General features: G+C 34.7%; 1 pseudogene; it reads right to left on the bottom strand.

Annotated features, from left to right (window-relative positions):
- Positions 1-165: 165 nt before the first annotated feature.
- On the bottom strand, positions 166-27,285 carry LOC106002815 (annotated as a pseudogene).
- Between the last annotated feature and the right edge of the window lie 656 nt (positions 27,286-27,941).

The raw sequence follows: 27,941 nt of genomic DNA, 5'->3' as shown, positions 1-27,941 counted from the left end.
GAATATATTTTCACATCAAAGTCAGGCAATTCACTTGGAAGAATACCATGGAATACATGAATTTTTAAAGTAAGGTATTGCTGTTGCTTTGTATTGTGAAAATATTTTCTATGGACACATAGGATGGACTGGCAATTTTGAAATTTAAGAAACATAACTGATCAATTAGGATTTAGGAGAACAATTTGTACAGCTTTCCACAACTTCAAAGAGGTAGTGATACATACTTATCCTTTTGGCAATATCAAATGCAGTTTCTTCCAAGTTGTGCTTCAGACCTGGCTTGATATAATGGTTCAACAGAAGGAGATCCAGCGTATCTTTGCTACATCTATTCCCAGCAGCAAGATGCATGGGGATCAAGAGGCCTTTAACTTGGCCATTGGTATCTGCATCATGATGAAATAAAGAAGCCACTCTGTTATTATTCCATGTATAAGTACTGTGCAGGGATGTCCAGCCATTCGCAGTTATTGCATGGATATCTGCCTTGAGCCACCAAATCATGGACAATATCTAAGTGTCCACTGTAGGCTTCTCGATGAAGAGGAGTACACTCATCGTCATCCCTAGTAATCACATGAGTGGCCTTTTTGGAAAGTAGTCTCTGCACTGTAGTAAGGCGATTATTTTCAGCAGAACAAAGAAGAAATTTGCTTGGATACTATTTCATTTTTTTCTTGCAATTGATACCATTTGTCACTTTTTCATCTTGTTCCTCAACTTCATCAGAATTGCCTAACCAGAGACTTTGAGTGCCAGTGAGAATGAGCTGTCCATGTATTTCCCCAATAGTTCACATTGGATGAAATGGTCAGAAAAATCTGGTGAATTTTCTGCATCTGTTTTTTCACTATTATTTATTTTCTCTTTTTTAATTTTTACTATTCTAAATTATTCTAACTGGATAGTAGGAAATTGGTAGAGAGCAGAGGAAAGATTTTCCTCCGTATTTAAAGGTACAGACTGAAAATGAGGACCAGTGTTGTCTTCATGTGCAGCTTATTCTAAGAATGAGAAAACAGGAAATAATGTCTTCTATGTAAATGAATAGGGATATGGCAGAGCAGAAAGGGAAATGATGCAAAAAATTAGGATAATTATGGAGCAATCATATTACCAATGAGAACCATGAAAGAGAGAGAGGAAGAAAGAGACAGATGTGCAATGATCTAACTAGCCACAAAATCCGTCCCTCTCATCAAATTATAGAGCACATAAATTTATTTTTTAAAAGAGATGGAAATAGAATTTAAGATCAGATGTCTCCATTGTTTTTAATTATATTCTTATTATCTTAAATACTTGTACAAGGGAATTTTCATTCAACATATCATTTTTTTAAGTAAAATGGATCTTTATATAACTTTTCCACGCCCTTCCAAACCTCACCCCACTTTAATTTTTTCTAGTTTCATACTATCTGCATTGAATATTATACCTTCACTCTCTTCCTCCATAACTCTCTTTATTCCTTTCTTTTTACTTCCACTCACATATGCCAAGTGATAGTTTACTGGTATTCATTTTGTTGGAGTAAAGTTCAATTTTATAAGAAATTACACCTTTGAAATACTCTTCTGCAAATAGCATGCTTTGGTTAATATTTTTGTGTAAACTTGTATAAATTTCTAGCTTCCAAATATGGCTCTGACTTAGTTCCATTAATATATTTTTAGATCTATCCATTTCGTTGCAAATAATGTAACAGTCTTCAAAATGGATGGGTTCAATCCAATTGTGTATATGTGCCACACTTTCTCTAATCATCACTCTGACAAAGGGAATCTGGGCTGTTTCCGTAACTTGGCTACAATGAATAGTGCAGCAGTGAACATGGTTGTGAAAGTGATTTTACTGTTACGTTTTTGAATAATTCATCACTTCCTTTGTGGGAGCAATACTCTATCCAGTTTTCCAGAATGAGAACACCCCTCCTTCATCTTCATCACAATGTATTGCAAGTCCTCAAAAACACACTTACCCCTACAGGTTTCAATAAGCTAAAACACCACTGTGCCCATATTCTTTCAAAACATTTTTTTCATAATTGTACATATAATTTAGTGAGAACCTTCTATATACTTTCCTAATGTGGGAATGAGGGACATGAAAGAGTAAACGTTAGAAATATGCAACTTAATTAGCTATTATCATATTTAAAATCATGTTCATCTCTAATTCATAGCCTCACATAATATTATTTTAATCTTTATTTGATTACTTCATCTAACCCGTAAATTATATCAGGTGAGTTAAAAGCAAAGGCAAAACAATGTGGTTTGATTTTGACACTCATTTGTAAGGTTGCACAACGTGGGCAAATAGATGGATTGGAATTAATAGCTTTTATCCATTTTGTTAACGTAGAGATGATTTTCCCAACCTGATTCTTGAATTCGTATTCCATTCAACAACAAGAAACATGTGATAATTTCCTTTGTTTTGCTCCTTATTAACTTTTTTTTCCATTTTATTTTATAATGGATGATTTCATAAATCTACTGTAGATACAAAAATATGTTAAAATATTTTTATCTGTATGCATTGATATATACATACACACATATATTATGCAGGTTATAATGATAATGTATAATTTCAGTAACTGTACAATTTACTAAATTATTAAAACTATCGACGGCTCATGCCTGGCATCCTGGATACTCGGGAGGCTGAGATCTGACAATCATAGTTTGAAGCCATTCTGGGCAAGAATGTCCAGGAGCCTCTTATCACCAAACAACCAACAGAAAATCAGAATTGGAACTGTGGTTCAAATAGTAGAGTGGTAGCCTTGAGAGAAAAATCTCAGGGACATCATCCAGATTCTTAGTTTAAGAAGTACAATCTACCCAAATAAAATCTATTTAATTTACAGCTGTGTAATTAAAGCATTTCCATCACCCAAATGCACAACCATGCTCATTTGCAAGGTAATTCTGTTTTGTCTGAAGTACCATAAAATAGTTTCACTTAAGTTGAAAGCATTGGAACGTGGGTTCATTCAATCTCTCTCATGCATTTTTCCACTCAAATATTCAAATCTTACAATTATTCCAATTATTTAAAATCAAAGCTTTTTACTTTAATACGCAAATATTAGAGTTTGAATTGAATGTCTTGTGCGCCCTAAATGGGTGTTCTTACCAGTTTGTCATGTCCCCAGCACTAAATTATCCTGATTATTTTTCAGATCCTTGTGCATGACCTTGGGCTCAGTCCACGTTATGTTATTCTTCCTGGAATTTAGAATAACAGGTGCATGGCATTTTGTACTGATGTGTCTGTCCAGTCTGGGCTTTAACCTCTATCCTCTCAAGAGTAGACTCCCATGTAGTCAGGATTTTCATAAGTTTGTGATAGCTGATGTTTTTTTAAGTCTTTGCATTTCTTGAAGGTCCTTGACTATTGAATTAATTTGTTTTCTTGGCTTGTGTTGTTTCATTTGAATGTATGTGTTGAGTTGTTCCTCACTTGTCCTTTTGTTTCTTTCAATCAAGTTCTTACCTAAAGTGCTGAGAAACCAATTCTTCTTTTTCATGATAGTCAAGGTGAACATGATTTATTACAAAGCAATTTCAGTAATATTTAAACATCTTCATATCTATGGATGGTATATAAATGATAAGTGCTGCGACGGGTTTTTTTTATTTTCACAGCAGTCTTTGCCATGCACAGACAGATCATCATAAAATCTATGAAGATAATAAAACTACAGATGCAAGCAAAGAGAAGAAAATCCTATTATTAATTGCTTGACAGAGGCTTGCATTCTAGTGAAAGAAATACGTTGCTTGATGCAAGATTTCACAAAATTGTATTGCTAGGGCAAAGCTAAACAATCATCTAATTCTACAGAATTGAGGGAGAAGAATCAAACTATGGGTCAAATAAAAGCATGTTTCTAAAAAGAGAGTTGACTTTAGAGAAACATGATGAGTACATGATGAGTTCTATGTAATTTGTAAACTAATACAGGGAAATAGGGTACACCAAGTTAAAAAAAGAACTTCGCATTGAAATACTCATATGTGTGTGTGTGTGTGTGTGTATGTGTGTGTGTGTACATGCACGTGTATACACGCATGCGCATATGCAAGTGCTCATTTATTCATTCATCATCCTTAAGCTTCTGTGTCCAAGGATTTTGGTTTACCACTGAGCCATTGTTCCACTTCTGGTTTTATGGAGATAATCGCATGTATTTTTATGATTGGACTGGCTTTGAATAGTGGTCTTCATATCTCAGCCACCAGAGTAGCTAGCTAATCTTACTCAGCCTCCAAGTAGCTAGATAAAATTGGGCCTGTCCTCTATACTTCACTGCTTTTTTATTCTTGTCCTGAGGTGTTCACATGCCTAAGTCATATATATGTCTAGTTGCTTTAAGAAATACTCTTATTGCTTGGCACCAGGGGCTCCCATCTGAACTCTTAACTACTGAGGGGGCTTGAGAACAGAACCCAGGCCAAAAGTTTAGTGGACTTCCTTCTCAATCTATAGTTGAGTGCATTGGATCATTTCCACCATCCTGCACTATGTACAGGTTAAGATTGGAAGGGCTGCCGTATCCAGGCCAACCAAGTTAGGAAGCAAGACAATTTGGTGTGCAACTCTTATGCCCTTGATAATGGGAAGGCTAAAAAGTCAGATCAGATGCATGTTCTTTTGAAAGGGAACCCCTATCCTAAAATTAACCACTGATATGACACCAGTCTACAAAAACAATACCCAAGTTGAACACAATTTCCCACAACCAAAATAAGCATATACTTTAACATGCAAAACTTAGTACAATCTGCTCTTTGCTCTAATATCAGCTTCATCTAATTATCATATGATGTGACAGAATAGTTTCTTCATTAAACTGATTATATATTTTAGAAAACCTAGAAAATTCTTTCTTACATATTAAATCCAACGAATGGCAAATTGCCTCATTTCTTACCTATTTGACTACCACTATAAATTCATCTTATGATTATTATTAATAGTAATATATTCAGATTTATTAATTTACTTTGTAACAGTTTTTAAACTTTTGGCTTCTCTGCTGAAGTTGAAGTATTTAAATAGTATCATAAATTATATTACTTGGGTACTTAGGGCAGTTTTTAAAAAAGTTTTAAACCAATGGTTTCTAGTAATTCTGTTTTTTTGGGAGGGGGTGTCGGATCGTGGGACCTGAATTCTGGGCCTGGGCGCTGTTCCTCAAGGCTAGTTCAAGGCTACCACTCGACCACTTGATCCACAGCGCCACTTCCAGTTTTCTTTTCTGTTTATGTGATGCTGAGGAATTGAACCCAGGGACTCAAACATGCAAAGCAAGAATTCTACCACTGAGCCACCTTCCTAGCTCTCTATGAATTCTTTATTGGTATATTATTTAGTTTAATTTTAATTTCAATTTAATTTTATTGTAAAGGTAATTTACCGAGGGGATACAGTTACCTAAATAAAGTAATGAATACATTTATTATGCAAGTAACATATTTAACGCTTCCATTGATTTTTTTGCACACTCAAAAATAAAACTACTGATGCTTTTCCTGTCGATATTGACCAATGGGTACTTTTCTTTCTTCATGCATTTTTTATTATAAAATTGATATACAGAGGGCTTACAGTTATTTAAGTCAACTAAAGGTACACTTCATTTTATTTTCTAAATTTTGAACTTAATTATTTTCTTTTGTTTCTTTAGGGTAATTCTTTTTTCAGAGTTGTAGGATTAGTTAATTTAGTTTTGCATAATTTTAACACATGTAAATTATTCAGAGATATATTTTTTGCTTTCAAAATAGTTATCATGTGAATATTTAAAAATTATTTTCTTAAATTTTATATGGTTGATGAATTTAAATTTAATTTCTTAAATTTAAATTTAATTTCTTAAAGTTCTAAACATATTTGTTCAAGTAATGAATACTGTATTTTCAAGAAGCACATACTTTATTAAAAAAGGCTGCATTACACGGTCACTTTTTGGAAATATTTATACTTGAATTAAAAAAATAACTGAGCTGCACATAGTGATTTGTGGTTTCCATTTTCTAACTACGGTGGGTAGTGTAAATAGGGTTTGTAATTCGGGAGAGACTGGGAAACAATGAGACCTTATCATAAAATTTTCAGAGTGAAATGATTAGAGATATAGCCATGCCTAGCAAGACATAGAGCACCTGGTTATCATATACTAAATCTTGAGTTAAAACACCAGTAACATCCATTAATCCTTTATCAAAATAAAAGTATACATGTTTCAAATGTTTATTATTTAAAACTTGTTTGCAAATTTCTCATGTCTTTTATTTCTTAATTTTCAATTAACTTAATCTATAACAATCCAAGTATCTTGTGACTGTTTTATTTCTACTAAACTTTTAAATAGTATGAGCAATATTTTGATTTCATATATTAAAATACTTTTACTGTTTGTGATAATTTCCTCTGTTTAATATGATAATAACAATATTCCAAATGTGTGTATGTGCTATGTGTGTGTTTGTTTATGTGGGTTTTGTGTGTGTGTGCTTTGTGTGTGCTTTGTAATGTTTGGGAGATCACACAATTGCTTCACATATGTTAGGCCAAAGTTTTATCACTGAACTATACTGTCTAGTTATAATACAAATTGTGTTTTAAATTATGACTTTTTAAAATTTTCATTCCTAGTATGCTTTTTCAAAATTATATATGTTAAAATGTGATCCATCTTCTATCCACATTAGCAATTGTTAGTTTTATTCTTTCTCTTATTTCTTTGGAAATGAATTATATTCCTATTACAACTTTTTTACATTTTAACAGCTCTATACAATGCTTTGTTTTCTATTTTATTTTTTCTATGTTATCTGACTTTCAGTCCAAACTATCAGGTGGATTAAAAAGAAACTTGAATCAGGACACTTTATTTTTCTCCTTCTCTTCTCTGAAGGCTTTCTGTTTTTTGAAACAATACCAATGACATACAGCTCCTATGTGATCCACCATTCTTCCCCATCTCTCTCTCTTCTGCAGTACAGCTCAAGTAGTTATCATTCAGCTTTATTATGCTATAATGTTATCTAAATCTTAACTCATTCCTAAATTAATTTTAGTTGCTTTGAGCAATCACTAAAAACATTTATCTATATATAATATCAGGGGTTTGTGTTTCCACAAGGTGTCAAATATGAGTGACTATCAAACATCCAGATATCTCTGGAGAATATTGGTCCACCTGCTCAATAATCCCGTATGTAAATTCAAGGAATTCATAACAATCTTGTAAAATGGTGTAACTTGAGCCTTCATACAAGCTTTGAATCGGATTACCATGTTTAGTGAAGATAACCTAGTTCTATTATAAGAAGAGACGCATAGAAGAAGGTAACAGATTTTTCAAAAATAAATTCTTAGTTTTATGTTCCACAGATTTTGAAAAGGATGCTATGAGACTTTATGAAATAAAAACAGAATCTTAAATGGTTGTATTGGCACTATTGCCTATCTAGATTTAAAGAATGATCTTAGAATATTACCTCAATCCTTTGTGTGTATGTATGTCGGTCATGGGGTTTGAACTCTGGGCTTGGGAGTTGTCCATGTGCTCTTCAGCTCAAGGTGAGCACTCTACCACTTGAGCAACAGCAAAACTGCCAGTTTTCTAGTGGTTTATTGGAGATAAGAGTCTGATAGACTTTCCTGCCCAGGATAGCTTTAAACCACCATGCTCAGATCTCAGCCTCCTCAGTAGCTAGGATTACAGGCGTGAGCCACCGGTACCTGGCCTCCCTCAAACCTTATAAAGAATGATTATCAAACTAAATATGAGATGTAAAAACCTGTAAAACATAAATTTAAAAGTTCATGACATCGGATTAGTAAAGGTTCCTAAAAATTTGACATGGAAAACATTAGTAGCTAAAGAGAAGCAAGAAGTGGGTTATATCAAGTGATAACCTTTCATAATTCAAAGGACACTATAACAGAAACGAAACCATATCCAACAGATAGAGGGCATATATGTGTTAATGCTACAATGTTAATGCTACAATGATTATGAAACTTAAGTGTTTTTTGGGAGGGGTCCGGTTGTGGGGCCTGAACTCTGGGCCTGGGCGTTGTCCTTCAGCTCTTCAGCTCAAGGTTAGCGCTCTACCACTTGAGCCACAGAGCAACTTCTGGCTTTTTTTTTGCTTATGTGATGCTACGGAATCGAACCCAGGGCCTCAGGAATGCAAGGCATCGCTCTACCACTGAGCCACCTTCCCAGCCCCTGAAACTTAAGTATTTTTATATTTTCTAATTCTATATATATTTTTTTCCTGAATAGTATATTTCGTTAAATAACATATGCAAATTAATAGTTAATAGGAGGAGCATATGAAATAAGCTCCTTTTTAGTGTCTAAGAAATAATAAAAACTCACTAATAAGTCCATAATATAAAAAGAGGACACAAAATATATTAATGCATTTGTGGAGAAATTGATATACTTCTGATAGTGATCGATTTGTATAATACTACAATCATTTTAGCAAATAAGATTTCAAGTCTTCAAAAGGTGAAAGAGAATTTTATAGGATCCAGGCATTACACTTCTATGAATGTATTAACAGAAGTAAAAAACTTTTTTGGATAGAGAATGTAGTTAATTGACAGTGAACTTGAATATTATGTGTGAGACCCTGGAAATGATCCGCAAAAACAAATTTTGAAAAGACACACTATAGAGGATGTATGCTGGGCAAATTCCTGTAACTGAATTTTATATCTATTTTTAATGTCTGTTCTAAAATTTACAGCATTTCTATTTGAAGGAATGCAAGTTTGTGAAAATCTGGCACAGTTCACTTCCAAAGCACTAAAACGTATACAATAAAAGGAGATAATATATTGTAAGTGAATTGCATGTCAGGAAAAAAACTATTGTTAAAACTTCTTCACACAAAATGCAGAATAGCTAAAAAGATGTTTTGGTGTTGGCTAAAAACTCTTTGTAAACTACTGCGTTTAAAACAAAGATGTGATTTCTGTTTATTTTGAGGGTATTTTGTCCGTTTGGGTTTATACAGAGATAACTCAATCCAAAAGTATATATGATAACTGGAATACCTAGGAATTATGCATCATCTAAGTAATTTTTTATTATTTTTTATTGTGAAAATACTGTACAGATGGGTTACAATTACATGGGCAAGATAATGAGTACATTTCTTATCAAGCATTGTAGCCTCTCCCTTTGTTTCCCCTTCCCATCCCTTCCCATTCTCTCCCTGTCCCCCACACAATCCTCCCTGCTCCCCCCTCAAAGTTGTAAAGTTCATTTTTCGACATAACGACTTGTACATCTCATTGTTGAAATGAGTCCACCTGTATCCCTATTGTTTTCCCATGGTTTCCCTTATTTGCAATATCTAGTATATGTCTGAGTCAAGCAGAAAAGGTCAGATAAGGTGATGTTAGGGAAATGAACCCTAAGGTAGGTATTCAAATGTTTTCTTTTCTTTCGTGCGATTGTTTCTAACATATTTATGATTATTTCTTTGTTGCTTTGTATGTTTCTCCCCCACAGTATAACCCCTGCTTTCACTGTATTTGATGTCAGTATAATTGTGGAGGGGAAGAGGTAAAACTTCTAAGTAATTGAGAAACTTTTCTGGAAGAAACTTTTAGCAAATGACAAAAGACACAAATCAATGCATCTGCATTTTATGAAAGTCATATGTTACATGCTCAATCTAATTGCTTATCTCTAGTTTTCTAGGAAAAACGTATTCTCAAGATAAGAGCCAAAAACAGTGAAAATAACAAAATACACAATCATCTTGATTTATTTGTGAAAGTAACAAATGAAATAAAATAATTCCACTGAAGGGACTCCAATATTAGTGTATGTGAAGATGTTCCTAAATGCCAATATCCATTAAATTTTTGGAATTTTAATTTCTACTAACATAGGAAAACTAGAACAAGAAAAGAAATATAGACTTAGAGTGAACCAGCCTTGAAATAATTTTCTTAATTGTTTTGAAATTACAAAAGAATTGATACTCCTTTGCTTTGGAAATCATTTAAAAATATTTATCACTTATGATAATTCAAATACCAAGCAAGAGTAATCATTATATAATCATTATAAATATCATTTTATTACTATTGTAAAATAAAATAAAAAAATCTGCCCCAATATATGACGTACCTATCATTATTCTTAACTTCTAATCATTACCTAAATATCTTAAACAATCTAAATAATCATGTCTTTAACATGGACCTAAATGTTCTATACTTTTTTACTTGACATTTTCCAGGGGTATGTATTCATGTTTCTAAGAAATCTTCACAGCAGTTAAAGATGCTTTTGTGAAATTAATGTGCTACATTTTTTGTTGTGGGTGTTGTTTTTAGTGGTTAATTGGAGATAAGAATCTAACAAGTACTTTTCTGTCTGGGCTAGTTTCGGAAACAATTCTAAGATCTCAGCACCCAGAATAGTTCTTATTATAACGGTGAGTTACCAGCACTTGATTTCATGAAGTTTTTTTTTAAATTTTAATTATATTTTAAGATACTTGTTTCACTATAATGTATATCATTCTACACATAAATTTAGATATATGTATATATTTCTGAGGACAAATAATCTCTAAAAATATACTATTCTACACATAACATTTATATATACAGAGAGAACCAGATATAGAGAGAGAGAAAGAGAGAGAAGACAGACTCGCTCTAAAAATTTTATGCTACTATTTTTGACCTTTTTCATTTCAAAGATATACAGTCTATTTTTCTAAAAGTTTCCTAGAATAAAATAACTAATATTTCAAGAGAAAGTAGAGTTTATTACTTTCAAGGGAATTTTAGATATACACATGATATTATAGTAACATTTACAGTATATTACTTGAAAAGGTTCTGCCTAAACTCTTAAATATTTGATTGTAGTTAGGGGAAGAAAGGAAGTTAATTCATACTGATTAGGAAATTGCAATGCTTTAAAAAATCTATTCCATAATTTGTTATAAGCACATAGTCAAACTACCTGATATGGTTTAGGTTTTTTGTTTATTTGTTCAAAATTTCAATATGGATTCATGCACAGTGGTAACATTAAAATTATTAATCAAAAGACAAATAATAAAATCATAGACACATATCCGACATTCAATAATTAGCACTTATGTTGCTAATAATAATTTTGATGGGGAGGATGATGACCACAATTTAGCCTGATAATGACGATGTTGTGATTGAAAAGGAAAAAAATACGTAGATATCTTTGAAGCTGGATTTCCCACATTGAATGCATAGTTATAAACAGCGTTGGATTACATACAATAAGAATAAGAGGAGGAGGGTTGGGAAGGTGGCTCAGTAGCAGAGTGCTGGTCTTGTCTACCTGAGGCTCTGGGTTTGATTCCTCAGCACCACATAAGCAGAAAAAGCGGGAAGTGGCACTGTGGCTCAAGTGGTAGAGTGCATTGAGCTGAAGAGCTGAGGGACAGTGCCAGGCCAAGAGTCCAGGCCCCATGACGAACCAAACAAAACAAAACAAAACAGAATAACAAAAGGAGAGTTAGAATATCAAGAATTACAATCACATAAACAGGTACAGACAGTAAAAACCCTAATGTTATTCCAGCAGTCTTTCTAATGTATATACACTCACTGTTCTTGGTGGTATTATTTTCTTATAAATAAAATCATTTATTTCCACATTTTGATGGACTAAGATGTAGGTTTCAACTTCGTGTGATTAGTTCAAATAACATTCTCATATAGATACCACTCAATAACCAATGTTTTCAAATGATGTATTAAGAGTATGTTCTTCATTTCAGCTGTAAACACATGACAAAATTTACATAATACTACTTACATATCTGCAGTTACCATAAAAGGACACAAGCTGCAGAGCCAGGAGTTAAAATTTATTTTTATTTCTGCATGAACCTATTTCTGACTTTATACCAACAAACTGAATTTGACTCTTTCCTTATTTGTAAGCTAAGGTAGAAAATGTAAGGACTGTTTACTTTCTTTTTCCTTGCTCTAGAAGTCAACAAATATATTCTTCAATATTTCTGGCAGATTACATCCATTAAATGTAAGACCAACATTCAATTTTGTGAGTAAATAATGATATTAGAATTTTTGTCTGAGTTCTTCACTCTGTGTGCTTACAAGGAGAGTCATTGGGTGATGGAGAGGACCAATATGAAAAGACTATGGGGAGAAATGCATACTTAGTAAACAGTTGTTTTAGGACTGAGTGACTGGTGATGAGTATTTGCAATAGGCTTGTGTGTCAGGGTCATAAAAAGAAGTACATGGAAATTACATTAGTGACAGAAACTGAGAAAATCTTGATCATTCATCTTATCTAATGGATGGAGGTAGGGTAGGAGGAAATCTAAAGTTTTTCCACATCTCTGTCTCCTAACTGTGTTAGTTACATTATTGGTGATAAGGATGGATTTAGATGGATTTATCTTGGTAATAAAGAAGGATTTAGAGGAAAAAACTCTCTGATAGTTCTAAGATTTATGTTAAACAGATGCAAAAATAGGTCTGTTTGGACATCATCAAAATATTCATGACCATGAATATGAAAAGTAATAAAATCAGGGACATTATTAAAGGGAAGAGGAAAAAGAATGTTCTGACGAAAGTGTGAAGAATGTGAGTACCAGAGTGGACAAGATTGGAGGAAAGTGATAAATAAGGAAACAAAAAAGAATAAACACAGATATACAGAAGAAAAGGAAGGAAAGAATTTTCAGGAAGATATTGAAGGAAACCTACTATTTGGATTTGAACAGTAAAAGGACATAGACAAGTTCAATAAGAACAGTGTTTTGGTGAAAGTTATATTGATAAAATGTTGAGATGTGAATGTGAGGACAAAATTCTGGATCGATTAATTTAACAGATCCTGTTGATTCTAAATGTTGGGAAGAAATGCTTTAATCCTGACCTTAGAAATATTATACAGATATAACTGTCATGAACTTTTCTTAGTGGTATTCTGTGAATATTTTTGAAAACTTTATTTAGCTAGGAGCTTATAGATTGAACTACAGCACAAAAAAGCCTAATTTGTCCTACAGTTCCAATTAGTGAACCATCTATGCATATCAGTTTGGGATTTTATTGAAATATATTTCGATGTGTTTGGATATCCTATCAGCCTACTCATTATAAATGTAGGACAAGTAACACCAAGTATTAGGTTGAACATACAGCTGTAATAATGTGACTGAAGACTCCTGGAATTGATTCCTATTTAGAATAGAAAATGCCTCAATAGCAATTGACACATCATAATTGCCATATACACTATTGAAATCTAAATCTTGTTAGGCATATCTCCATGCTGCAATAACAATGTCAACCAACCTGACACAAATTCTTATATGTAGGAAAATGTTCTTATAAACTTCAAGCTTTTATTGAATGGAAAAATTCAGACATTACTCTCACCACTAAGATTAAATGCCTAACAAGATAAGACCTTTTGCTTTAATGCTTTTCTTTCACTTTCTCATACACACTGTCAAGTAGTGAAGGATTCTGATTTAACAATAAGACAATCGTGACTTGTATTAACACAACATCTAGGATCTAATGTTAATTTGGATACTTACTAATTAGCTCCAAATTTTGTGGATATTTATATTTCTCCTGGGTAAACTAATGAACTCCATGAAAATGTCCCTAAGGAGCCTTTCAATTCTAATATCACTGTCTCAAAATGCTTTAAATTCTACATCCTTTAATGTGGGCATAGGGTTATATTGTGGAACTTTTCTCCTCAGAGAGTATTACCCTATTGCTTAACATGGACAAAGTACCTTCATACATAGACTGGGCATGTACAAACAAGAAGTGGTAGTTGAACAATGTTCTTAGCAGTTTGTACAGATGAAATGGAAATCGAGCAACTATGAACTCAAAAGGAATGTGCAAAGAAGACAAAGACACAAAGTAGAATGTGCCAAGAAAAGCTAAAGTATAATTTCAAATAATGTGTTCAGGTGTGAGGGTGTGTTCAAAATACAGTTTCAGACAATGTAGTTGGATATCTTGGGCAGAAAACTGCTTTAAACTGTTCTGGGATAATTGTACAAGTAGAAGCCCCTAATTCTGACTCTAATCAGCCACAACATCATCAATTTACCAAGTGCAAAGTGAGAAAAAGAGGGCTGATCACAGTTAGTGTTGAAACAATGGCAATAACATAACTTTTCTTGTAAGTGTTCATTTATTTTGGAGCATTTAAGTAGGGAAAAGCCAAGTAAATATTTTGCATGTACCTAAATTAAGTGGGACGTATTATATTGGTATCTCTTTAACTTGGAAGTTATAGATTATGTCTTTTTGTACTCTAACTTGGGATAATGATCTGCTGTCAGTTATTTTCTTCTCTTACCCTTTTTTTGCCCTTCCACTTACATAATTATTATTTAAAGAGACATAATTGAGTTTGTATTTCTAAATTCTTCAAATTTATCTGAACTACTTCATATTTCTGGCAGCCTCCTATATCTTTTTCAAGTTAAACATTTTGTCACTACCATTTTTATCCTAGATGATATTGGATATCTTCCTGGCTAATTCGTGCAAGATATACATTAGACTCATCCTATATCTCAACATTTGTACCACCATAAAATATTATCTTACATAGAAATCATGATATTAGTATATCTGGTGAGGCAGCATCTGTCATTTTTGAATGGCCTTAAGTGATACTTACATGCAATCATGTTTTAAAACAATATGCCACTCAGTAGATAAATGAATTGACAAAATGTGGTTTATATATGTACGGAGTAGTTTATATATGTACGGAGTACTTCTATGCTTCCTTGGAAAAATCCTACTAAAAATAAGCAAGACACAAAGAAACAGATTTCATGGTTTCCCTCATTTGTAATAACTGGGAAATATCTGATAGTCTTAGCAGATGAGCAGATGGAATCAATAGCTATGTATAAATGACCATATAAAATGATGCTGTGCAAAATAAACTCCTAGATATGGAAAGAGAGGTTTTTCTTTGTGGTTGTTGTTTTTAATGTACTTTGTGATTTGCTTTTTCTTTTGTGTTTTCCCCTATGGTTTGTCCATTGTTGTATTTGGATTCATTATCCTGTGTATTGTATATACATTTATCTTCATTTGGCAAGGGAAGAAGAACAATGAAATGGTGAGACAAAGGACAAAAGGCAAACCAATGCAATAGCAATAGTCACAGGACAATATGTTGGAAATTTACATTACAATTTGTGAGTGGTATTGGGGTGAAGAAAAAGTGTGAGAAAAATGAGGGAGGGGGTAAAAATTTTGACATGTTATGTATTCAATACCTTACAATTACTGCAACCCCTTCTATATATCACCTTGACAATAAAATTAACTTAAAAATGAGCTACATAAAATATAATTTCACTGTATTGGTATAGTAAATATTACTCTATGTGTATTACCTTTAAAAATGAACATTTTGGTTGCTAATTTGAATTACCTCTTTCTTTATCAGACATCAACTGGAATGTTATCAAACTATACAATATTTTCAGAATATACTTTGCATTATTTGGAAAAAAACATTATTTTTAGTGTTGTCTCATACTAAAACAGAAAATCGTTGAATTCTATGTAAACTCCTAACTTTGAAAACTTACTAATTGTTAAGAGGAGAGAATATATCTGTTCCTCATCATTCCTATGACTACTAACTACTCATTTTCAAATTCTGAACATGCCATACCAGAGACATTCAAAAGAGTACCTGTTTGTATTTTATTTAATTCTGCAATAGATGCAGTTTTCAATGAGGCATTACATATTTAAAAGTCAACAGAAAAATAGACACAATCTTGTAGAGTATAAAACTATGAAGTAACTATAATAATTAATTTTTTTTGGTAAGTCGTGGGGCTTGAACTCTGGGCTTGGGCACTGTCCCTGCACTCTGCAGCTCAAGGTGAGCACTCTACCACTTGAGCCACAGTGCCACTTCCAATAAAAATTCCGTAAGAGTAAACTTTTGTTCATCAGATTAACTATTATTTCTATGACAATCAATCCCAAGTTTTTATGCCTTAAAGTCATCCTAGCCCAACAGTTTCCAACTTGTAAGGTGCACGTTAAAATTCCCTAAATTTATATCATAAACTAGTTTATCAATATTGTGAAAAAATACTACACTTTTGCTAATGTGATACCCTTCCTATTGTGGAAAGAATAATATACTTAACTTTGCTACAGCATTTTCCCAACAGTGGTATTCTTGAGACCAGAACACTTGCAAAGAGAATTTATTTTTATTTTATATTTATTTTACTATATATATATATATTATCTATCATAGATATTCAGGAGATCTGTATATCTTAATATTAAGATTTGAAGATTATGGTTGAAAGCCCACCCAGGCAGGAAAGTTCCTTGGATTCTTATCTCCAATGAACTCATAAGGAAAAGCCAGACCAAAGTGGCACTGAGGTTCAAGTGGTAGAGCAGTAGCCTTGAGCAAAAACAGGCTCAGGGACAGTGCACAAGCCCAGGGGTTAAGCCCCAGGACAAACCAAACAACAAAAACAAAATTTAAAAACCCCTCAAACCTAGCATTTTTCTCATTGTATACAGAGGTACATAATTAAGAAATTACTGCCTGTGTTATGTAAAGGTAGAAAAAAAGATGTCACACAATTACTCTCTTCATACCTTATTACACCAAAGTCTCAAAAGATTGCTCTTTTTCTATATTTATAAATTAATATCATCAATTTGTTGACAACTTGTCTAGATTATTCACATTATCATTTTACACATGAACTGTTGGAATTATCTATTAACTAAGTTCTTATTATACCTCACTTGAAAGACTACTCTAGTCAATTAGAATGCCAGAATCATTTGTGAATTTGTAAATTGAATCTTTTATTTGAAAAGAATTTTGCAGTATCCTATAGAATATTAAATTACAAACAAAAATTATCTATTTTAAATCTAATTCTAATTTAGGCAAGTCTACAAAGTCCTATATTAAATGAACTTTCCTATTTCTCCAGGCTTAACCTTTTGTAATTCTTCATCATTTCTTTGGAATCTAACAGAATGATGCTTACTTTTTCAAATTTTTGGTTGGGAATCATGAGCTCTTTTGCATCTAGAAATGTTATGTAATTAAGACAACATTTAAAACACAACTGAGGATTATATATGAGTTGCATTTCTATAGGAAACTTGAATTCTCAAAACATAATGACAAAATTAGCCCAAATATCCAACTGTGTCTTCCTTTCTTGTTTATTTTTTATTCCTTTCTTGGTTGGTTTTATTGAGGCAAAATTATATTCTGCTACTTAGCCAAAGTTTCATAACAGCTCAAGTAACTTGGGAGTGGAGTCCATGGAATCCATTAAATACAAGATCATGACATCTTCATGATTTTTTTCTTCTGTTTTTTTCTTTTTTTAAATTTATTATTTTTTCTTGTGAAAATACTGTACAGAGGGGTTAAAATTACCTGTGCAAGACAATGAATACATTTCTTGTCAAGCATTGTAGCCTCCTACTTTGTTTCTCCTATCCATCCCTTCCCATCCTCCCCCGGCGCCTCCACCCAATCCTCCTCCCCACACCAAAGTTGCAAAGTTCGATTTCGACATAATGACTTGTACATCTTATTGTTGCAATGAGTCCACCTGTATCCCTATTTACTTGATTTGTTTTTGCCCTTCCCCTCCAGAAATTATACCGACATCAATACAGTTAAAACAGGGGTTATACCATGGGGGAGGGACATGCAAAGCTACAAAGAAATAATCTTATAAATGTGTTAGAAACAAGCCCATGAAAGAAAAAAAAATTTGAATACATATCTTAGGGTTCATTTCCCTAACATCAACTTATCTGACCTATTCTGCTTGACTCAGACATATTTTAGTTACTACAAATATAGGAGACCATGGGAGCTATGTTTCTTTGGGTCTGGCTTATTTCACTTACTATATTTTTTCCAAGTCTTTCTATTTCCGAACAAATGGGGCAATGTCATTCTTTCTGATGGAGGAATAGAATTCCATTATGTATATATACCACATTTTCTTGATCTATTCATCTACTGAGGGGCATCTGGGTTGGTTCCATATCTTAGCTATGGTAAATAAACAAAGGTGTGCTGGGAGTTTTAGTGTGGTCTTGTTTGTATTTCTTACAGGGACACAAAAATTTCAGGACATTGATTTAATTAATAGTTTATTAAGGATGAAAATAATAATATTAATTATATGGAAGCATAATAAATACCGAAGAATTGTTAGGAATGTAGTCTATATTACTGAATAATGGATAGACATCTCTGGCACACTATAAATATATATTTTTATTAGCATACTACGATGTGCATGCCAATCTGTAATTATTTTGTCAACCCAAGGGCCTCAATCTCAGGTCCTGGGAAATGCCTGTCAGCTCAGTTTGACCCAGGATGGCATGTTGACACTCAATAATTCATGAATTTGGCCCTGTAGGCCATGAGTTCATATGCCTGCACGCCCAAACAATGAATCGTGGAGTAAAAAACAGATGGTGACACATGTTTTCCTTTTCTGTGAACATCCTGCGTGTCAGGTATGAAGTGGAATACATATGCAGACCTATATCCTATGTAATCAATATTCTATGTGCCATAATAGTCAACAAAATAACTGGTTACTACATGAACAAAACAAAAGGTAAAATGAATAACTACACTGAATGCAATATGGAGACAATATATGTATGTAAATATAAATAATATATTTAAAATGTACACAAATAGGATGTTTGCTAGTGGTGGGGATCGATTTCAGGCGTAAGGAATAGACTTAAATTTCTTGACTTCAAGAAAGCAAGCTTCCCCTTCCTACACAGTGCAACAGAGTTACCCAGACCATGAGTTGCAATCCCAGTCCTGGCAGAAAAAAATGGCATCTCTATGCTATGTGACAACCAATTCTTATGTATTTCATTATTTCTCCTTTTAATGAATGTAATTTTTTAAACACTTCATAAAGTATTGATTAATATCAATCAGTATCCTAGAATATAATTGTATATAATTTTATCGTAGAATCACTCAAGAATTGCCCATTCAATCATGACATACATCACATTCCATTGGTATTCATATGGACAAAAATGAGTTCCTTGGGACATCTTCATCCTGCAGTTTGCATACCAGAGACAACCCAAGAACCAAGACTCGGCGTAAGTAGAAGCCTGACGTCCTCACTCCTTCTCAGGGAGCAGAGGAGGGAAGGCTACCCCTTCCACTCCCCAGTACCAGAGATCTCCATCTTGGATACCGACAAAGCTCGGCTGAGCTGCTAGCTCCAACTCAAGCCTTTGAATAAAACTAGAGTCATTTAGCAGATCACAAGAACTTATCCTGACCTGCCAGACTCAGCTATACCCAGGGAAAAATCACCCAGCTCGGGTGCCAGAGCTAGGAGTGGCTTTCTTCACTGGGTTATCAGATCCAGAAGCTGCCCCTCCCTTTAGCAACCTCAACAATCAACTGAAATTAAGTAAACAGAAACCCTGAGAATAGCCCTATGCTGGGCTCTGTGAGTTTCTCACAAACTATCCCCGGAAAAGCTACTGTTTGTTGAAGTGCCTCAACTCTACTCAGAACCTAGCCTCATCACAGTATCTCCAAACTTGAGGAAAAAGCCATTTCCCTCTTTTGTAATACTCAAAGCAGATCCTACTCCCATTTAACTACCCTGGGAGGACGATCGCAAAACCCTGGATAAAGCAGAACATTTTTCTGCCTGTTCGAACAAACTGACTTAAGAAACCAACAAAGCCACAGGACCAAAAGCAGACCAGAGACTACAACAAGAGGCTGATTACGGACACAAGGGAGATACAAGATTTTTCCCACCCCTCCCAAAAAATTAAAGAACTAATTCTTCTTCTTCTTCTTCTTCTTCTTCTTCTTCTTCTTCTTCTTCTTCTTCTTCTTCTTCTTCTTCTTCTTCTTCTTCTTCTTCTTGTTCTTCTTCTCCTTGTTCTTCTTCTTCTTGTTCTTCTTCTTCTTCTTCTTCTTCTTCTTCTTGTTCTTCTTCTTCTTCTTCTTTCTTTTTTGGTACCTTTTATAATTTTTTTTCTTTTCTAAAACTTTTTTAATCTATAATTTTTACCTTTTTTGAAAAATATTGTTTTCTAGTAAATTTATTTTCCTCTTATAATTTTTATTTCAGGGATACATATGTGTTTGTGTTTTTCTTTCTTTTTTAAAAAATTTCTTTTTGTTTTTTGTTTAGCTCTACTGGACTTCTGTTTTTTCTTCCTTTCTTATCCTTTTCACTTTTTCTTCTCTTTCATTCTTCTTTATGTGACTTAATTGTTGTCCTGCACATGCTCAGATAAACCCATAGTTGATTAATAGACCCTATCCCCCATTGTGTACACACATAATTCACAAATTTTTTACTCAATTCAAAACCTCTGAGACTTAAATTCCTTAATACATGTACTAACTTTTTATACCTATATAATATTTTAAGCATTTTTATTTTTAATTTTTTCACATCTCCTTTATATCCCTTCCCTTCTCCCATTATATTCATGTTCTCCTCTGAATAGTTTGTTTTCGATATGCATAATATTATTAATTATTATTTTCTATTTTTTCTGGTCTCTTTTCTTTTTCCTTTCACTTTCTTCTTTTTCTCTCTCTCTATACTTTCATCTTATCCAACCTATTTCCTGCTTTGAGATAAGGACTTCTTTAACTCTACCTGTGCCTTCACACATCACTCTATTCCTATTTTAACCCACATTTCTCCCTAACCCTAATAATTTCTGGTTTTCCAAATTCATCTTTGCAGTTCATAGCCCATTAATATATAGTTGTTTGGTGTTGAGTAGATGTATCTGTTGATCTATATTGTATCTGCAGATTATTGACTGTGCAAAATTCAGATTTTGGTTGATGCTTGCCTTAAGTTAGTGTTCTAGCACAAAACTGGTGCTATTTTTATCCCAAATGGGCAGAAAAACAGAAGAAAAATTGCAAGTCCGGGTATCTCAACTCCCACTCATAATAAGCAGGGGACAGAACAGATAATGAATAATCCAGAGGAGAGTTCCCAAATAGCTCTACAAACACTGCTGGCAAACATGATAAATGAAAAGTTTGAAAACATACAAAGGACCCTGTATGGGCGTGATAAGGAGAGAGAGGAGGCAAAAAAAAGGTCAATGCAGGAAAAGATTGAAAACCTACAAAAACTCTGTATGGGCGTGATAGGGAGAGAGAGAAGGCAATCCAAAGGTTTATACAAGAATATCATGAGCGTGACGAAGCTATTCAAAAACTGGTACAGGATTTGCGTGAGCAGCTTGAGAATACTCAAACAGAAAGGCAGGAATGGCGTTAACAGGCTGAGAACACTCAAAGAGAACTACAGGAATGGCATGAATGGGAGTAGGAGGAACCTAAGGAAAGAGTAATACAGGAATGGAGAGTATAGGATGAGAATACATAAAGATCACTAAAGGCATTCATGGGCTCCAATAACAAAGAGTTGAAGGAAGTCAGGGAGACAACAAAGGGAATGCTGAATGGAACCCAACAGAAAGAATGGGAGCCCAAGGAAACCATAACCCATAATCTAAGTGATTTGAGAATAAACACTGAACACCAAATTAAGGAAGTAAAGAAGTTCATACAAGATCTAAAACAATGCTTCAACAAAGAATTTAAAGCCATCAAAGCTGCCCAATTAGAAGGAAAAGAAATAAAAAACAAAGAAGAAAGTTTTGACAGCAGGTTAGACCATGCAGAAGATTGAATCTCGGGGATTGAAGTCATACTAGGTATTATAGAGAAAGAACATAAAACTATCCAAGACAAGTCCAAGAAATATGATAGATATATCCAAAACTTGGAAGACACCATGAGAAGGCCTAATCTAAGGATAATGGGTGCAGAGGAGAACCTAGAAACAGAAGTTAATGGTCTAGGAAACTTGTTTAACAGGATCCTAGAAGAGAACTTCCCAAACATGCAAAAAGATAGGCCTATTCAGATACAAGAAGCTTTTAGAACTCCAAATAGACCAGACTAGAATAGGACATCCCATCATCACACTATAATCCACACGGGATCAATTCAGACCAAGGAAAAGATCATTAAAGCTGTCAAGGAGAAAAGATTAATCACCAAAAAAGGGAAACCAATCAGAATCACCTCACATTTCTCAGCAGAGACAAATCAACAAGAGTCTGATATGATGTATGTCATGCCTTAAAATCAAACAACTATCAAGCAAGAATACTGTACCCAGCTAAAATCTTCTTCATAACTGAAGGCCAATTAAAAAACTTCCATAGCAAAGAAAAATTGAAACAATACATCTCCACCAAACCAGCCCTACAAAAGATTCTTAAAGATGTCCTGCATATAGAAAACGAACAAGACTCAAATTTATCCAAGAAACACTACGTTCCCTCAAATCCCACATAGATCCAAATACATTAATTTTTGGGGATTTTAACACACCACTCTTCCCACTAGAGAGATCAACTCAACAGAGAAACCGCAGATCTAAAAAGCTGCATAGATCAACTAGATTTAACAGACATCTACCGAATATTTTACCCAGCAGCATCAGAATACATGTTTTTCTCAGCAGCACATAGAACATTTTCTAAAATAGACCACAGTTTAGGCCACAAAGCAAACTTGTCTAAATTCAGAAACATTGAAGTTATACCTTGCATTCTCTCGGACCACAAGGGAACAAAATTAGAACTCAACACCAAAATCCACCAAAAAAAGTACAGTAACACATAGAGGCTGAACAACACACTGCTGAATCACGAGTGGAAGAGATTAGAAAGGAAATTCAAATGTTCATGCTATTCAACAAAAATGAGCGCAAAATTTTCCAGCTCCTCTGGGACACAGCAAAGGCAGTACTCAGAGCTAAGTTTATAGCTCTGAGATCCTACATCAACAAATTGGGGAGATCTGAAACCAACAATTTAATGACACATCTAAATCTCCTTGAAAAAGAGCAGCAAGATAAACCCCAATCCAGTAGATGGAAATTAATTAATTAATTAATTCTGACTTATCAGAATTAAATGAATTATAATCCAAAAAAACTATAGAAAGAATCAACAATACAAAGAGTTGGTTCTTCGACAAAATTAACAAAATTGACAGAACCTTAGCAAATCTTATCAGATAAAGAGAGAATGCACCCAAATTAATAAACTCATAGATGAGAATGGAAACATCACCATGGAAACAACCAAGATTCAGACCATTATAAGGGAATACTTCTCAAAACTTTATGCTAATAAGTTTGAGAACTTGAAAGAAATGGATATTTTTCTAGCAAATACTGACATGCCAAAACTAAACCAAGATAAGTTAAACCATTTTAACTGGCCCATATCAAGCACTGAAATAGAAACTGCAATAAGAGACCTTCCAGCCAAGAAAAGTCCAGGACCAGATGGTTTTACAGGGAATTTTACAAGGCCTTAAAAGGAGAGCTCACACCAATACTCCTCCATGTCTTCAATGAAATTGAAAGAAAAAGTTCACTACCGAACACATTCTATGAAGCCATCATAACCCTCATCCCAAAACCAGGCAGGGAGTCATCAAAGAAATAGAACTATAGACCCATTACTTTGATGAATATTGATGCAAAAATTCTCAACAAAATTTTAGCCTATCGAGTTCAACAATTCATCCAAAAAATCATACACCACGATCAAACAGGATTCATTTCGGGGATGCAATGCTGGTTCAATATATGCAAATCAATTAATATTATTCATCACATCAAGGGGAGCAAGAATAAGAACCACATGGTTATCTCAATAGATGCAGAAAAAGCATTACACAAGATCTAACACCACTTTATGATGAAGGTTTTGGAAAAATTAAGAATCCATGGAACATTCCTCAATACAATAAAGGCTGAATATGCCAAACCTACAGCCAGTATTATACTCAATGTTGAAAAACTAAAACCATTTCCTTATAACTCAGGAACAAGACAAGGATGTCCGCTCTCTCCACTTCTCTTCAATCTAGTATTAGAATGCCTAGCTACAGCAATAAGACAAGATGCAAACATAAAGATGATCCAAATAGGGAAAGAAGAAATAAAACTCTCCCTCTTTGCAGATGATAAGATCTTGTATTTAAAGAATCCCATAGAATCCACTCCCAAATTACTCAAGCTGATTCAAAACTTTGGAAAAGAAGTAGGGTATAAAATTAACCCCCCAAAATCAATGGCTTTTCTGTATGCCAACAATGACAAAAGTGTGGCTGAAATTAGGAAAGCAACTCCATTTGTAATAGCCCCACAAAAAATAAAAGACCTTGGAATTAACTTTACCAAAGAAGTGAAGGACCTCTATGATGAAAACTTAAAAACCTTGAAAAATAAAATCAAAACAGAACTTAGAAAATGGCAAAACCTCCCATGATCCTGGATTGGAAAGATTAACATCATGAAAATGGCAATACTTCCCAAGGCTATCTACAAATTCATTGTGAATCCTATCAAAATTCCAACGTCATTCTTCAAGGAAGTAGAAGAGGCAATCCAAAAATTCATATGGAACAATAAAAGACACTGAATAGCTAAAATGCTACTCAACGGCAAGAACACTGCTGGAGGAATATCATTATCAAATTTCAAACTCTACTATAAAGCCATAGTAATCAAAACAGCTTGGTATTGATATAAGAACAGACCTCAGGAACAATGGAATAGATTTGAAATCCCAGAAATGAACCTACAGACTTATAGCCATCTAATCTTTGATAAGGGAGCGAAAACAATAGAATGGAAGAAAGACAACCTCTTCAGTAAATGGTGCTGGCAAAATTGGTTAACTACTTGTAGAAAAATAAACCTAGATCCTTATATATCACCTTGCACCAGAATCAACTCCAAATGGATCAAAGACCTCGGAGTCAAAGCAGACACTCTGAAAACATTACAGAATGGAATAGGAGAAACCCTAGGTCTCTTTGGCCCAGGCCGAAATTTTCTTAATGGAGACCCGGAAACACAACAAATAAAAGTTGGACAAATGGGATTGTATGAAGTTTCAAAGCTTCTGCATGGCAAAGGACATAGCTAGCAAGATCAATAAAAAGTCTACGGAATGGTAGAAGAGCTTCACTAGCCATACAACGGACAAGGGTCTCATATCTAAAATATACTTGGAACTCAAAAAAATAAATCCCGTAACAACAAATCCTCAAAGAAACAACTGCCCAATAAATAAGTGGGCTAAAGACTTAAAGAGAAACTTCTCTGAAGTAGAAAGAAGGTTGGCTAATAGACACACGAAGAAATGCTCAACCTCCCTACCCATAAAAAAATGCAAATCAAATCAACATTGAGATACCACCTCACCCCAGTTAGAATGGCAAAAATCAAGGTCTCTAACAACAGCAGATGCTGGAGGGGATGTGGACAGAAGGGAACCTTACTGCATTGTTGGTGGGAGTGTAAAATTGTTCAAGCACTTAGGAAAGCAGTATGGGGGTTCCTCAAAAGACTTCACATAGAGCTCCCCTATGACCCAGCAATCCATCTTTTGGGCATTTACCCAAATGTTTACAAACAAGACCACACTAAATCTACCAGCACAACTATGTGTATTGCAGCATTATTTATCATAGCTAAGATTGGAACCAACCCAGATCCCCCTCAGTAGATGAATGGATTCAGAAGGTGTGGGATATATACACAATGGAATTCTATGCCTCCATCAGAAAGAATGACATTGCCCCATTTGTTAGGAAATGGAAAGACTTGGAAAAAATTAAATTAAGTGAAGTAAGCCAAGCCCAAATAAACATAGTTACCATGGTTTACCTTATTTGCAATATCTAGTATAATTATGAGTAAAGCAGAAAAGGTTAAATAATGTGATCTTAGAAAAATGAACCCTTAGATATGTATTTTAATGTTTTTTTTTCATGCATTTGTTTCTAACACATTTATAAGATTATTTCTTTGTTTCTTTGTATGTCCCTCCCCCACACTATAACCCCTGCTTTCACTATATTTGATGTAGGTATAATTTCTGGAGGAGATGGGGAAAACCCAGTTGTTTAAGGATACAGGTGAACTTTTTGCAACAATGAAAAGTACAAGTTGTCATGTCGAAAACGAACTTTACAACTTTGGTGAGGGGGAGATGGGGAGGATTGGCAGTTGGGTTGGTTGAAAGGCTGGGAAGGGATGTGAAGTGTCAACAAAGGAGAAGGCTGCAATTCTTTATAAGAAATGTACTCATTATCTTGCCCATGTAATTGTAACCCCTCTCTACAGTATGTTCACAAAAAATTAAAATTAAAAAAGAAAGATTAATATGGCACCTTTTCTGGGAAAAAATGAGTTTCTTAGCATTTCCTGCCATTTGTAGGTGGCAGGACCAGGATTCGAATTGTGGGCTCAGCTCCCACCACTTAAACCCAAAGATAGGGAATTCACTGGTCTGTCCAAGAATATCAGCAAGACCAATGATTAAGTAGGCACGAGTGGCTCTCAGCAGTCCTCCATGATACTTACAAAGCTGTGAAAGAGATTCATGGTCAAAGTCACCCTAGGCTGGAAAGTGCTTGAGACGCCTGTCCAACTTCAGTGTCAACAAATCCAGAAGTAGAGCCATGTGGCTACAGTGGTAGAGGGGTATCTTTGAGCAAAAGCAGCTCATGAACTGTGCCTAGGTCCTGAGTTCAATGTCCGGGACTGGCAACAAAGAGACATACACAACAATCTGTGTAGCCATGCGGCTGTCTGTTGGTTGACACCACTACCAGAAGTTGTGGAAAGTAGAGGTAACTGAGTGGTAAGCAAGAGTCTCGAGGCGAATTTGGAGTACAATAGGAAATTGGCAACCTAGTCAGTGAGTGGGAGAATAGAGGATGGCCAGCCCATCTTTCCCATCCAAGCGCTCAGATGTGTGATGTGTGAAACAACAATATTCTGAGACAGAGCTGCGGGCAGCAGAAGAATCCTCACGTCAGACCTTCAACATTCAAGAAAACAAAGAATACAAATCAAGAAAACAAAGAATACAAAAAAGGGGGGAGGGTTATTCAACGGAGGGTCTGGCCATATTCAACGGAGGGTCTGGCCAAAGGTGATGCTTACCACAGTCACAGCCACCAGGGTCCAGAGTGTCAAGGGTCCAGATACCACCAAGAATCTGCAGAGATGCTACCGACATGTGGTGCCTTCCCTGGACTGCAGCAAAAGAAGAAACCAGGTGCTCTGTGCCAAGATCCAACCACTGAAGCAGGAAAAGAAAGACCTGCAAGATTGACAAGCGAAAGAGCAGGAGAAGGTAGCCCAAGTGCACAAAGCACCAAGAACAGAGCTAGACATCCACAAGCTACCCATACAGTGGTTGGTTTTAGCAGAAAGTGATTTACAGTCGGCACCAGCCCACATGCAGCTCGCTGCCGATGACAGAGAAATGAAGCATAAAGCTCTCACCAGCTGCCTACAGGGTGCAGAACAGTGCATGGGGGAGCTGGAGATGGTGGCTTCTGTGGTTACTTCTTACAGAAGGATACTGAAATGTTGTTTGAACACCTGAATGATGTAACACTTCAGCTCAAGGAAAAGACCAGAAGCTTCTATGACCTGGAGCAAGTGAACACAGAGTTTTCGGAGAAGCTGGAAGCACTCTTGACATAGAGGAGCAACAGGAAGAACAGAATCTCCAAGTTCCAACAAGTGCTGCAGAGGCGTGATGTACTAAAGAGGCTACAGGAAAACCTGAGCTGAATGGTGACCACAGCAAATCTGGAGACAGACACCTTCTCCCCGAACCTGAGCATTGAAAGGTCCATGCCGAAGGAGGAGGCCTGGTGGCTGACT

The sequence above is a fragment of the Dipodomys ordii genome, unplaced genomic scaffold, assembly GCF_000151885.1.
Source record: "Dipodomys ordii isolate 6190 unplaced genomic scaffold, Dord_2.0 Scaffold1000002382, whole genome shotgun sequence".
Classification (NCBI taxonomy): domain Eukaryota; kingdom Metazoa; phylum Chordata; class Mammalia; order Rodentia; family Heteromyidae; genus Dipodomys; species Dipodomys ordii.
Note: the sequence above shows the minus strand (reverse complement) of the source record. Positions and strands in the feature narration are given on the sequence as shown.